At 37.0% G+C, this 15413-nt stretch overlaps 1 long non-coding RNA gene across 1 annotated transcript; it reads left to right on the top strand.

Annotated features, from left to right (window-relative positions):
* The first annotated feature begins 1846 nt into the window (after positions 1-1846).
* LOC138372431 (uncharacterized) lies at positions 1847-10601 on the top strand. The gene is made up of 4 exons (XR_011230868.1): positions 1847-1971; positions 6476-6635; positions 7327-7433; positions 9992-10601. It is a non-coding gene; the product is annotated as an uncharacterized lncRNA (long non-coding RNA).
* The last annotated feature ends 4812 nt before the right edge of the window (positions 10602-15413 follow it).

The raw sequence follows: 15413 nt of genomic DNA on the forward strand, positions 1-15413 counted from the left end.
TTCCTATTACGAGAATAGATTCAAAGAAGCAAAAGGCAACATAAAAAGCACATGGAGAGCCATCTCTACCATCCTAGGAGCTAAACAACATTCACATAATAAGATAAAAATCTCCAAGGATGGTTATACACCTGCAACAGATCTTGAAACAGCAACTGAATTTAATAGCTTCTTTTCATCGTTTGGTGCTCACCTTGCCCGAAAAATCCCAGAGACTCAGACATATGTTACCACATATCTTTCACGCAGCTATCCAAACTCTCTTCTCCTCTCTCCGGTCAGCCCTACAGATGTTGTGTCCATCATTCACTCGCTAAAAACCAAAGCTGGGAACATTAGTGAAATACCATCGATGGTACACAGGCGTGCCTCCCATGCCCTTGCACCATCCATAGCACTGCTGTTCAACAAATCCCTAGAGTGTCATACCTTCCCTGATATCCTTAAAAAAGCAAGAGTAACGCCAGTTCATAAAGGAGGTAACACGGCAGACATAAATAATTACAGACCCATATCGAATCTACCTATATTATCAAAATTATTTTTTTTTTTTTTACAAACAGCTCTACTCCAATCTTGTAAAATTCAATATACTAAGTCCCTGTCAGTTTGGCTTCCGCTCCCAAAAGAGTACCAATGATGCTATTGTTAGTCTGCTTGACTTAATCTTCTCAGCCCTTGACAAAAGTGAGTTTCCAATTGAACTCTTCATCGGCCTGAGAAAGGCCTTTGATACTGTTAACCATAACTACCTCTTACTTAAATTCCACCATTATGGAATCCGTGGCCTTGCCCTAAACTATATCCGATCCTATCTTAGTAACAGACACCAATATGAAGCCATCAATGATATAACCTCTCCCACTCTACCACTTACCGTAAAGGTGCCACAGAGCAGCATCCTAGGACCCTCCTGTTTCTTATATACATCAATGATCTCCCTAATGTCTCTAACATACTTAAACCTATATTGTTGGCTGATGATACTACTCATCTACTCTGACCCCAACCCACTCCTGTTAAATAATGTTGTAAACAATTAATTAAAAAAAGTCTACTTGTGGATGTCAACCAACAAACCTCACACAAAACATAGAAAAGACCTACTATATCTTATTTGGAAACAAATCAACAAATGCAATTCAGCTTCAGATAGATAATGTAAACATTAGCAATAAAAATGATGGAAAGTTTCTTAGCCTATACTTAGACAAGAGACTCAACTTCCGCACCCATATACAACACATAACTAAAAAGGTTTCTAAAACAGTTGGTATACTGTTTAAGATCAGATATTATGTACCCTACTCTGCTCTCCTCTCACTCTATTATGCACTTATCTATCCCTATCATTCTTATGGCGTTTGTGCTTGGGGTTCAACCTCTGCAAACTACCTCAAGCCCATCATCATCCAGTAAAAATCTGCTATCAGGACAATAAATAACTCTACCTTCAGACAACACACAGCTCCCTTGTTCAAATCCTTAAACATGCTAAACAAATTCACTCCATACATTCTCCTGTGTAAATTACGTTTATAAAGCCCTTTTTCTAACTGCAAACCCTGTTCTGAAACTCTTCCTGGACAGATGTAATAGAACACATGGCCACGTCCCCACCAGACATAAATATCTCTTTGATATCCCCAGAGTCAAACTTAATCTATGTAAACACTCTATGTAAATAAAGGGACCTAGTCTATGGAACTCACTCCCTTATAATGATTTGAAAAGCTGTCCAACTTCTGCCATATTCAAAAATAAAACCAAAAAGTACCTGTAGTACTTTTTAAGTACGAGGGAGTAATGCGCAAAGCGTCCCTCACCTGTGACGTCACAGCGTCACCTGACGCCATATCAACACATCGGCCATTTTGTCGTCAGTTCAGTCATGGCGAGGACTAACCCTTCATGCAAACTGCACCTACTATCAAGAAGAAGAAGATTTTGTGTTCCACCGATAGTATTATCGTAAGTAAGCACTTATATTTTATATTTTATTAAATTAATTGATTCTATTTTTCTGTAATAAAGGTCCAAAGGGTTGTTAAGGAACAAGGGTGTAGCGATACCGACGCTCAGTGCGCTCAACTCACACCAAAGTATCACCTGTGTAGCTTCTGTAATTAGTGTTAATTAGTTATGCTATAAGATAATGAAGCGAGTATAAGATTAACTCGCTACAAGGGTACTGTGTTGGGAGGTGAGGGCTGTTACTGGTGTCTGTGGGGATGTGAGGACTTGTACCAACCACTATCACCACCAGTACCTTGTCTTGCATCCTGCTTAGTATTCCTATTGAGATATGAAGTATTATTGCATTCATATAATTATTCATTCATTGTCATTACTATTTTTATGGGCTATGTTCTGTTACCCTAATGCTTTTTACCCCTGGGCATGTCCATTTACTCTCCAGCCCTTCACAAGCCACTGCTGCACCCTCTCCATGCCCATACTTACTGTGCTTATTCTTACAGGACTGCACTGCATTATGTGGTGCTCACTGCCTGGACACCTTGATACATGCATTATAGGGTTCTGGTAGTTGTTCTACTCACCAAGCCCTTCCAAGGCCAGGCTTGACATGTGAGAGCTTGGTCCAACAGGCTGTTGCTTGGACAGGCCCCTCAGGCCCACATATCCACCACAGCCTTGTTTGTCCGGCACTTCAAAATCAAATGTTTATTTACGTAAGGTACATACATATTTTTAGGTAAGGTACTCTTTATTTGGGTAAATTTATCTTCGTAGTATTTAGCTTTGGCTCGTCTAATTATCTTGGATAGCAATAACGAGTAATTCTTCGAGAATTCTTTGGAGACAATTCCTAACCTATACTTCTCCCAACCTATACTTCTTCTCAAGGTCATCTTCACTTCTTGAAGATGTTCAGGTTTTCTCTTGAAGATGTCGACGGTTGTTCCAGCAATACTGTATTTCTTTTATTGCTGAAAACCTGTTTTCAGCAATAAAAAAATAATCCTGAATCCAGAAAAAAATCCCTTTTGTATCGTCTGGAAATTTTCAAATATTGCTGATCAAACCTGAGTCTAAATTATTTGTATATATTATGAATTACAGAGGTCCCAGGACAGGGTTTTTTAGGCACTCCACTTACATTTTCCCACTCTGACTTAACCCCCATTTATACAAACTCAGTCTTATCTTTTAGCTAATAATTTATTGTACACACCATACTCAGCCTGTGTAGGGTAGTTTATTGTGCATGTGTAGTATATATATTTGTGTAGTATATTTGGTATATTTAATGCCTCTAACCTCTCCTCATAGTTCTTGTCCTTCAGTTCTGGGAGCCACTTAGTAGCATGTCTTTGCACCTTTTCCAGTTTATGTGCTTCTTAAGATATGGGCACCATACAACCGCTGCATATTCCAACTTTGGTCTAACAAAAGTCGTGAACAATTTCTTGAGTATTTCGCCATCCATGCATTTAAAAGCTCTGAATATTATCCTTTACCTGCAATTGGTTGTTGCTGTATTTATAGAATATGATTTGTTCTACTTTACATTTGTTTGTTCCTTTTTTTCAAAATTTCTTTCTGCCTCTCTCCTCACTGCCGTGTAGTTGTTTCTCTTTGTATTACTGGTATGTTTGGGGGTTTGGCCTCTTCGTATATTGATTCCATTTTTGTGTCTTGGTCTCTGTCCGTCTTGAAATTTCAGTTGAACAAATCCTGTTTCCTAGTTCTGCATCTTTGTTTTGGTATAAATGTTTTTGTTCCTTTATCATATATTTCACAAAATTGACATACTGTGCATTAATTCATCTCAATTACTTCCTTTCCTAACAGCAAGCCTTTCCAGTAAAATTCTTTGAATTCTTTTCTGACTTCTGGCCTAATGTTTGTTTTATCCTAGTGTGTATGATGCCTAGCGTGTGTCTGGTGCCTGTTGTGTTAAACCGAAGATAAATGCATAAGTATAGGTCAGTAATTTCTCCAGCTTTGAAAGGGGCTTTCATTATGCAGCAGTATTCCACTCTAGAGAGCACTAGCGTCTTGAAAACTATCATCATCGGTATAGCATCTCTAGTGTGAAAAGTTCTTGTTATCTATCCTGTCATTTTTCTTGCAGTTGTGACGGCTACTTTATTGTGTTCTTTAAATGTAAGGCCTTCTGACATCAGTACACCCAAATCCTTTACGTTGCTTTTCCGTTCAATGTTATGATTTGACTGAGTTTTGTAAGTGGTTTCCGTTTTTATATTTTTTATTTTTTCCGTAGCGCATGAGCTGAAACTTATGTTCGTTAATCACCATGTTATTTTCTGTAGCCCATAGAAAGACCTGATTTACATCTGATTGGAGGTTTGCCGTGTCCTCTATGTTGCCTACTCTCGTGAAGATTCTAGTGTCATCTGCAAAGGATGATCAAGTACTATAGGTTGTGTCCTTGTCTATGTCCGATATGAGGATGAGAAAAAGTATTGGAGCAAGCACAGTACGCTTGGGGACTGAGCTCTTTACGGTTGATGGTCCAGATTTTATTTTGTTGACTACTACACATTGGGTTCTATTAGTCAGGAAGTTGTATATCCATCTGCCTATTTTTCCGGTAATTCCTTTTGAACGCATTTTATGTGCAATAACACAATGGTCACATTTGTCAAAGGCTTTTTTTTGTCAAAGCGTTTTGTTTGTCTTCCATGGCATCTAGTGCCATGTCAGAGTGGTCCAGCAACTGTGATAGGCAAGAGCGCCCTGTTCTGAAACCATGTTGTCTGGGGTTATGGAGATGCTGTGATTCCATGTATTTTGTGATCTTACTTCTTAGCATTCTCTCAAAGATTTTTATGATGTGCGATGTTAGTGCTATCGGTCTGTAGTTTTTTGCCTCTGCCTTATTTCCTCCTTTATGGGGCGGTGCTATCTCTGCTGTTTTTAGTATGTCAGGGACAATGCCAGTATCTTGGCTTTGTCTCCAAAGAATGTGAAGGGCCTGCGATAACGTTTTTTACAGTTCTTGATGAATATAGAGTTCCAAGAGTCAGGGCCTGGTGCAGAGTGCATAGGCATACTGTCTATGGCTTCTTCAAAATCCAGTGGGGATAGGATCACATCTGATTTATGATTTGATGTTGGTATCATATCCATGAAAAATTCATTTGGGTTATCAATCAGATGGATGGAGAGCTACACTCGTGGTGTCCCATTTTCCCAGCACTCTTTGTCATATAATGCTTTGAAACTTTTGACGGATTTGGCCTCCACCACCTTCTCACCTAACATGTTCCAACCGTTTACCATTCTGTTTGCAAAAGTGAATTGTCTTACATTTCTTCGGCATCTTTGTTTAGTTCGTTTAAATCTATAACCTCTTGTTCTTGAAATTCCAGGTCTCGGGAAATCTTCCCTATCAAGTTTATCAATTCCTGTTACTGTTTTGTACGTAGTGATCATATCTCCTCTTTTCCTTCTGTCTTCTAGTTTGGAATATTTAATGCCTCTAATGTCTCCTCATAAATCCTGCCCTTCAGTTTTGGTATGAATGTTTGTGTGCCTTCATCGTATATTTTGCAAAATATGGAATACATCTCATTTACTTTACTTTAAGAATATGGTTCGATCAATTAAAAACCCTCTTGTTCAAATTGCAAAGAGACTGAAAGAGATGCAGCATGCTCAATGGATTATATATTAGTGATTATTATTAGGATTATATATTAGTGAATCATATTAGTGATTCAATTATTATGGTCATAAAACAATAAACAAATAGTTTTGGTGTTATTACACTCTATTCACAGGTTATATATAAGTATCTGCATGTTTTGTTCACCATTACAAACCACTAAGTTGGTTTGATTTTTGTTGAGATTGTTATTTATGATAAGATTCCTTACGTTATCTGAGAATGAAGCTATGTCGGTATTGGGAAATCTATAGATGGCACTTATAGTCAAGGAGGATTTAAGGGATTTACTGGAGAACTTGGCAAAGGTATATTCACAATAGTCGTCTCTATTACTAATGAGACTATTGCAGATGAAGGTATCTTTGTAAGATATTGCTATGCCACCTCCTTTTTTTATTAGGCCTGCAGTTGTGAATGGCTTTATTATCAGCCAAGTTGTAGCATACAACATAGCATATATATGTATATGGCATACATACATACATATATATATATATATATATATATATATATATATATATATATATATATATATATATATATATATATATATATATATATATATAATATGTTACAACATAACAGGCCAATTACACTGGATTAATCTTTGTGTTTAGATAGGAGATGCCTCGTATGGGCCAATAAGCCTTCTGCAGCCCCTATGTTTATCCCTTATGTATCCCCCCATGTTTTCACCTTCATTGTATTATCACCTGACCTAATGCGGGTATAAAATCAACTAATATATATATATATATATATATATATATATATTCAAAATTCGTCAGTGTACTACATTTTTGTTGTTGCTTTTAGGTGATGCTTTTAACCAGTGTATGTGGGTCTGATTGCGCAACCACAGTTCGAAGAATAATGAAGATATGAACAAACGGCCTGTGGTCACTATACAGTCTGGAAGGGCAAAAGAAGAAATTGGCATTTCTACAAAAACAAGAACTATATAATGTTATTTTAAGTAAGTAACCAAAAAATTAAATAATTTTTTTAAAGTTTAAAATTCACTTAAAAATGTAAATTTTAAGTTAAAAAATTTTAACCAAAAAACTTGATATTTTTCATATTTGGAACCATTCCATAATCCCAAGCATAAATGATTATATTTCTATCACTTGCTCTTAAGATTGTTTCATTTAATAGAGGTTGGGCATAATTGTTCTCTGCTGCTAATAGAACTGACTGACTTAGCTATAGGAAAATGTAAAATTAATTGGTTTATCCATTACAGTATTTTGCAGTTTATTTCATGATCCTGTGCTTAATACTTGCATAAATAGTAGATTACAAAATGCATTTTTATATCATTAGTATTGAATAATAATAATGCAAATAATTGACTTATAAATGATGTACAATTAATTGGTAGGTGATATTATATTATTAATATTTTTTCATTCTTGCAAAGCCTTAACAAAGTCATTAACATGTTAATATAAACTTGATCACCTTCCACTTATTTTCTCATGTGCTACCTACATGTACAAAACCTTATTCCTAAATGCATATTTTGTTCTGAAACTTGTCCTTTATATGTTGTGTATCACCATCTCTGGAGAGTTTTATCTGATTGATGTATAAATTACTTTTAATTTTACAGAATATTATTGTTATACTGAATTTATTATTATATAAATAACTTAATTTTACAGAATCATCTATCGACGCACATCCACAAGTTGAGGAGGAGGATGTGACCTTCCAAATTTCTCAAGTACTGAAACAGGCACCAAACAGGCCTGGTGGATCTAGGTACAAGGTAAAATAATTTAATTTTTTTTTTTTTTTTTTACTAATTGTCCGATATATATATATATATATATATAAATATATATATATATATATATAAATATATATATAATGTGTCGTACCTAGTAGCCAGAACGCACATCTCAGCCTACTATGCAAGGCCCGATTTGCCTAATAAGCCAAGTTTTCTTGAATTAATGTTTTTTCGACTACCTAACCTAACATTTTCAGCTACCTAACCTAACCTATAAAGATAGGTTAGGTTCGGTCATATATCTCTATTAATTTTAACTCCAATAAAAAAAGAATTGACCTCATACATAATGAAATGGATAGCTTTATCATTTCATAAGAAAAAAAATAGAGAAAATATATTAATTCATGAAAACTTGGCTTATTAGGCAAATCGGGCCTTGCATAGTAGGCTGAAAAGTGCGTTCTGGCGACTAGGTACGACATATATATATATATATATATATATATATATATATATATATATATATATATATATAATATGTATGTGTGTGTGTGTGTGTAATTACCTAAGTGTAGTTAAAGGATGAGACCGTCTTCCCAGCACTCTTTGTCATATAACGCTTTGAAACTACTGACAGTCTTGGCCTCCACCACCTTCTCACCTAACTTGTTCCAACCGTCTACCACTCTATTTGCGAAAGTGAATTTTCTTATATTTCTTTAGCATCTGTGTTAAGCTAGTTTCAATCTATGACCTCCTGTTCTTGAAGTTCCAGGTCTCAGGAAATCTTCCCTGTCGATTTTATCAATTCCTGTTACTATTTTGTATGTAGTGATCATATCACCTCTTCTGTCTTTTAGTTTTGGCATATTTAATGCCTCTAACGTCTCCTCGTAGCTCTTGCCCTTCAGTTCTGGGAGCCACTTAGTAGCATGTCTTTGCACCTTTTCCAGTTTGTTGATGTGCTTCTTAAGATATGGGCCAACTTCTGTTGTTGGGCACCACACAACAGCTGCATATTCTAGCTTTGGCGTAACAAAAGTCATGAACAATTTCTTTAGTATATCACCATCCATGTATTTAAACGCAATTCTAAAGTTAGAAAGCGTAGCATAGGCTCCTCGCACAATATTCTTTATGTGGTCCTCAGGTGATAGTTTTCTATCTAGAACCACCCCTAGATCTCTTTCTTTATCAGAATTCTTTAAAGATTTCTCACATAATGTATAGGTTGTGTGGGGTCTATGTTCTCCTGTTCCACATTCCATAACATGGCATTTATTAACATTAAATTCCATTTGCCAAGTGGTGCTCCATATACTTATTTTATCCAGGTTTTCTTGAAGGGCATGACAATCATCTAAATTTCTTATCCTTCCTATTATCTTAGCATCATCAGCAAACATGTTCATGTAATTCTGTATACCAACTGGTAGATCATTTATGTAGACAATAAACATCACTGGTGCAAGAACTGAACCCTGTGGTACTCCACTTGTGACATTTCTCCAGTCCGATACATTGCCTCTGATTACTGCCCTCATTTTTCTATGTCAGAAAATTTTTCATCCATATTAGAAGCTTACCTGTCACCCCTCCAATATTTTCCAGTTTCCAGAACAACCTCTCTATGTGGAACTGTCGAATGCCTTTTTTAGGTCCAAATAGATGCAGTCAACCCAACCATCTCTTTCCTGTAATATATCTGTTGCTCGATCATAGAAACTGAGTAAATTCGATACACAGGATCTTCCAAATCGAAAACCATACTGTCTGTCTGAAATTATATCATTTCTCTCCAGGTGTTCTACCCATTTAGTTTTAATTATTTTTTCCAATATTCCAATTCCAATTTTTTCCAATAATGTGTGTGTGTGTATGTATATTTGTGTTGTTGAATATGACCGAAAGTCAGTCTTTCTGCCCCTCTCCTTACTGCTATTGTTGTTTCTCGCATCTGTGTATTGCTTGTATGTTTGGGCAATTTTTCCCCTTTTCCTAGTTCTGCATCTCTGCTTTAGTATAAATTTTGTTGTGCCATTATCATATATTTCACAAAACTTGACATACATCTCATTTACTTCATGTCCTAACAGCAAGTGTTTGTCAAATTCCTTAAGGAAATATCTGAGTTCCCCATAATGACCTCTCCACAAGTCAGGTTTTTCAACTGCTTCAAGCTCATTTTCTTCCAGATTATAATGCATTGCATACTTTATTCCAAAAAAGACATGGTCACTTTTACCCAAGTGACCATGTCACTTGGGTAAAAGGAGGGAGGTACCAAAGGAGGGAGGTACTGAATGATAAATATATCTTTCTCTTTCCTGGTAAATATAATATCCAGCATGGAGGGAACATCCCCTTCCCTCATCCTCGTAGCTTGTTTAACATGTAGAAACATGAATGTTTACAGGGTGAGGTTTACGAAATTATATATATATATATATATAATTGGTCTCTGGTCTATATATATTATATATATATATATATATATATATATATATATATATATATATATATATAAGTTTGTGTGTGTGTAATTTATATAAATAAATAATTAAATATTAATTTTGTTAATATCTTTTCAGGGAAAACTTGCAAGTACAATTCGTATACAAGAGGGGCAACAAGAGCCAGAGGATGTCTACTAAGAAAATATATAAGTCTTTATCCTCACACTCTTGATATATGGTCTTCTCTGGTCTCTTTATTTTCTCTCCTCACAAATGTCCCTTTTTTTATTTCTTTTACGTTTCTCTCCTGTTTTTCTTGTCTTTTAATCTCTCCTTTCCTCCTCTCTTCTAACACCTCTCGTTTCCTGTCTCTTCTAGCTTCTCTCTTCCTTTACTTTTTATATTTGTGGTATTCATTTATGTCATTTTTATCTTGTATATTTTTCTTGTATCTTTTTCTTATCTTGTGTTTCTCTTCCCCTTCTCTTCAATGATTTCTCATTTCTCTCCTCTCTCTGTTGTTTCTGTTCTGTCTTCTCTCTCCTTGCCTTAATTTTGTTCTGTCTCCTCTTTTGTTGTGTGTGTGTCTTTCTGTCTCTGTCTGTCTCTCTCTCTCTCTCTGGCTCTCTTGCTCTCTCTCTCTCTCTCTGGCTCTCTCTCTCTCTCTCGCTCTGGCTCTCTCTCTCTCTCTCTGGCTCTCTCTCTCTCTCTCTCTCTCTCTCTCTCTCTCTCTCTCTCTCTGGCTCTCTCTCTCTCTCTCTCTCTCTCTCTCTCTCTCTCTCTCTGGCTCTCTCTCTCTCTCTCTCTGGCTCTCTCTCTCTCTCTCTCTCTCTCTCTGGCTCTCTCTCTCTGGCTCTCTCTCTCTCTCTCTCTGGCTCTCTCTCTCTCTCTCTCTGGCTCTCTCTCTCTCTCTGGCTCTCTCTCTCTCTCTCTCTCTGGCTCTCTCTCTCTCTCTCTCTCTCTCTCTCTCTCTCTCTCTCTCTCTCTCTGGCTCTCTCTCTCTCTGGCTCTCTCTGGCTCTCTCTCTCTCTGGCTCTCTCTCTCTCTCTCTCTCTCTCTCTCTCTGGCTCTCTCTCTCTCTCTCTGGCTCTCTCTCTCTCTCTCTGGCTCTCTCTCTCTCTCTCTGGCTCTCTCTCTCTCTCTCTGGCTCTCTCTCTCTCTCTCTGGCTCTCTCTCTCTCTCTCTGGCTCTCTCTCTCTCTCTCTGGCTCTCTCTCTCTCTCTCTGGCTCTCTCTCTCTCTCTCTGGCTCTGTCTCTCTCTCTCTGGCTCTCTCTCTCTCTCTCTGGCTCTGTCTCTCTCTCTCTGGCTCTCTCTGGCTCTCTCTCTCTCTGGCTCTCTCTCTCTCTCTCTCTGGCTCTCTCTCTCTCTCTGGCTCTCTCTCTCTCTGGCTCTCTCTCTCTCTCTCTGGCTCTCTCTCTCTCTCTGGCTCTCTCTCTCTCTGGCTCTCTCTCTCTCTCTCTGGCTCACGCTCTCTCTCTCTGGCTCTGGGTCTCTCTGGCTCTCATATTTCATTTGATTTAAAAATGTCTGAGATTTTTTACTTAATCTAAGTTATATTGCATGGTGCTAATATGAATATTATACATGACTGTTTTTTCTTTTCTTTCTCTTTCTCCCTTTCTTTCTTTCTCTTTCTTTCCTTCTCTCTCTTTTTCTTTCTCTTTCTACATGAATATTATACTTGACTGTGTTTACATTCACTTGTAGATTTTTATTTTTAGTTAATTAGTCCTAAACTTTTGATTAATAGATTTTTATTATTAGTCATAGAAAAACTATAGTGTTATATGTATACTCGGAAAATTTTACTTGTTTTAGTTTTAAGTAACAATAACTGCTTATAACGTCAGACTGATCTCAGCATGACATGAATCACAGGCTGCTTGATCACAAAATCTATTGTGTTCACATATTGCATATATAGATTTTTAAATTTTTACTTTTATATTCTGTTATAGATATAGTCTATATATTTCGAGCTATTACATATATTTTGTTGTATTACTCATTCTTAATTAAATAAATATAATATTTTAATTCTCTTTTTGTACCCTATTTATTTGTAATTTGCACATACATATATAGGATGTCCATTTCTATCTCAGATATGTCTTCTTTCTTTCTCTCCCTTTCTATTTCAGATATGAATTAAAAAATTATTATACCCTAATTTACCCTAAACGCTTTAATGTAGGTAATTAAAAGATCATAAAAAAGTTTTTAGAAATGTTAATTATTTACGTTCTAAGGTTGTATATAAAAGTTCTCAAAAAACCTTTTCTAAACGTAATTATAAACGTGCTGAAAACAATGAAATGTCGTTTTTAGGATGTTTTAAAAACATGAAAATGTTTGCTGGGATGTCCAACCCACGCTTGAAACAATGGAGGGACCCCACCTCCACCACGTTACGCGGTAATTGGTTCCACAAATCAACAACCCTGTTACCGAACCAGTATTTACCTAAGTCTTTCCTAAATCTAAACTTATCCAATTTATACCCATTGTTTCGTGTTCTGTCTTGTGTTGACACATTTATATCCCCCTTATGTCCATTCATCCACTTGTAAACCTGTATCATGTCACCCCTAACTCTTCGCCTTTCCAGTGAATGCACCTCCAAAGGATACCTGATCAACCAGGCTGTGACTCATACGTCAGGCTGCGAGCAGCCGCGTCCAACAGCCTAGCTGGTTGATCAGTCCAGCAACCAGGAGGCCTGGTCGACGACCGGGCCGCGGGGACGCTAAGCCTCGGAAGCACCTCAAGGTAACCTCAAGGTAATGCAATTTAAGCTTTGTTAGTAACAAGACACCTGGTGTGGTTCTTAAGCTATATCTTGCTCTGGTTAGGCCCCATTTAGATTATGCAGTTCAGTTTTGGTCGCCTTATTATAGAATGGATGTAAATTCACTTGAACGTGTCCAACGTAGGATGACTAAGTTAATTCCCCAAATTAGAAATCTTTCATATGAAGAAAGGTTAACAAAGCTTAAGTTGCATTCACTGGAAAGGCGAAGAGTTAAGGGTGACGTGATAGAGGTTTACAAGTGGATGAATGGACGTAACAGGGGGGATATTAATAGGGTATTATAAATATCAACACATAAGAACAAAGGTAACTACAGAAGGCCTATTGGCCCATACGAGGCAGCTCCTATCTATAACCACCAAATCCCACTCATTGTCCACTACTTGTCCAACCGGCGCTGAAACAATCGAGGGACCCCACCTTTCTGAGCAAAAACCAGTATACGCGGTAATTGGTTTCACAAATCAACAACCCTGTTACCAAACCAGTATTTACCCAAGTCTTTCCTAAATCTAAACTTATCCAATTTATACCCATTGTTTCGTGTTCTGTCTTGTGTTGATACTTTTAATACCCTATTAATATCTCATTTGTTATGTCCATTCATCCACTTGTAAACCTCTATCATGTCACCCCTAACTCTTCGCCTTTCCAGTGAATGCAATTTAAGCTTTGTTAATCTTTCTTCATATGAAAGATTTCTAATTTGGGGAATTAACTTAGTCATCCTACGCTGGACACGTTCAAGTGAATTTATATCCATTCTATAGTATGGCGACCAAAACTGAACTGCATAATCTAAATGGGGCCTAACCAGAGCAAGATATAAGAACAAAGGTAACTGCAGAAGGCCTATTGGCCCATACGAGGCAGCTCCTATTCTATAACCACCCAATCCCACTCATATACTTGTCCAACCCGTGCTTGAAACAATCGAGGGACCCCACCTCCACAATGTTACGCGGCAATTGGTTCCACAAATCAACAACCCTGTTACTGAACCAGTATTTACCCAAGTCTTTCCTAAATCTAAACTTATCCAATTTATATCCATTGTTTCGTGTTCTGTCCTGTGTTGATACTTTTAATACCCTATTAATATCCCCCCGGTTATGTCCATTCATCCACTTGTAAACCTCTATCATGTCACCCCTAACTCTTCGCCTTTCCAGTGAATGCAACTTAAGCTTTGTTAATCTTTCTTCATATGAAAGATTTCTAATTTGGGGAATTAACTTAGTCATCCTACGCTGGACACGTTCAAGTGAATTTATATCCATTCTATAATATGGCGACCAAAACTGAACTGCATAATCTAAATGGGGCCTAACTAGAGCAAGATATAGCTTGAGAACCACACCAGGTGACTTGTTACTAACGCTGCGATTAATAAATCCAAGTGTCCGATTTGCCTTATTACGAACATTTATGCATTGATCCTTTTGTTTTAAATTCTTACTAATCATAACTCCCAGATCCCTTTCGCAATCCGACTTCGCAATCACAACACCATCTAGCTCGTATCTTGTAACTCTATCATCATTACCTAACCTCAGAACTTTACATTTATCAGCATTAAACTGCATCTGCCAATCCTTTGACCATTTCAAAACCCTATCTAGATCAACTTGAAGTGATAGTGAGTCCTCCTCCGAATTAATTTCCCTACCGATTTTCGTATCATCGGCAAATTTGCAAATGTTGCTACTCAAACCTGAATCTAAATCATTTATATATATTATAAACAACAGAGGTCCCAGGACAGAGCCTTGAGGCACTCCACTTACAACATTTTCCCACTCTGACTTGATTCCATTTATACTAACTCTCTGTTTCCTTTGGTATAGCCATGCCCTAATCCAGCTTAATATAGCACCCCCAATACCATGAGACTCTATTTTTTTAATCAGTCTTTCATGTGGCACTGTATCAAAAGCTTTGCTAAAGTCTAGGTATACAACATCGCAATCCTTACCACTATCAACTGCCTCAACAATGCTAGAATAAAAAGATAACAAATTTGTTAAACATGAACGGCCATTTATAAAACCATGTTGCGACTCAATTATTAATTTATGTTTTTCAAGATGAAGACGAATTTTATTTGCTATTATAGATTCGAGTAACTTTCCCACAATAGACGTTAGGCTAATTGGTCGATAGTTTGACGCAAGTGATCTATCTCCTTTCTTAAAAACTGGTATCACATTAGCAACTTTCCAAAACTCTGGCACTCTGCCTGACTCTATTGATTTATTAAATATGGTTGACAGTGGGTCACAAAGCTCCTCTTTGCATTCTTTAAGCACCCTAGCAAACACTTCATCCGGCCCTGGGGATTTGTTTGGTTTGAGTTTTACTATTTGTTTAAGAACATCCTCCCTGGTAACTGCTAAACTCGTCAACCTGTCCTCGTCCCCACCCACATAGACTTGTTCGGCTGAAGGCATATTGTTAAGTTCCTCTTTAGTAAATACAGATAAAAAACATTTATTAAAAATACTACTCATCTCTTCATCACTATCTGTTATTTGACCTGTCTCAGTTTTTAATGGACCTATCCTTTCCCTAGTCTTAGTACGATATAACTGAAAAAACCCTTTAGGATTTGTCTTTGCTTGCCCTGCTATGCGAACTTCATAGTTTCTTTTTGCTTTCCTTATCTCTTTTTTAACATTTCTAACTAGTTGTACGAATTCCTGTTCTAAAGTGACCTCCCCATTTTTAATCCTTTTGTACCAAGC

This window comes from Procambarus clarkii, chromosome 38 (assembly GCF_040958095.1).
Source record: "Procambarus clarkii isolate CNS0578487 chromosome 38, FALCON_Pclarkii_2.0, whole genome shotgun sequence".
NCBI classification, from domain to species: domain Eukaryota; kingdom Metazoa; phylum Arthropoda; class Malacostraca; order Decapoda; family Cambaridae; genus Procambarus; species Procambarus clarkii.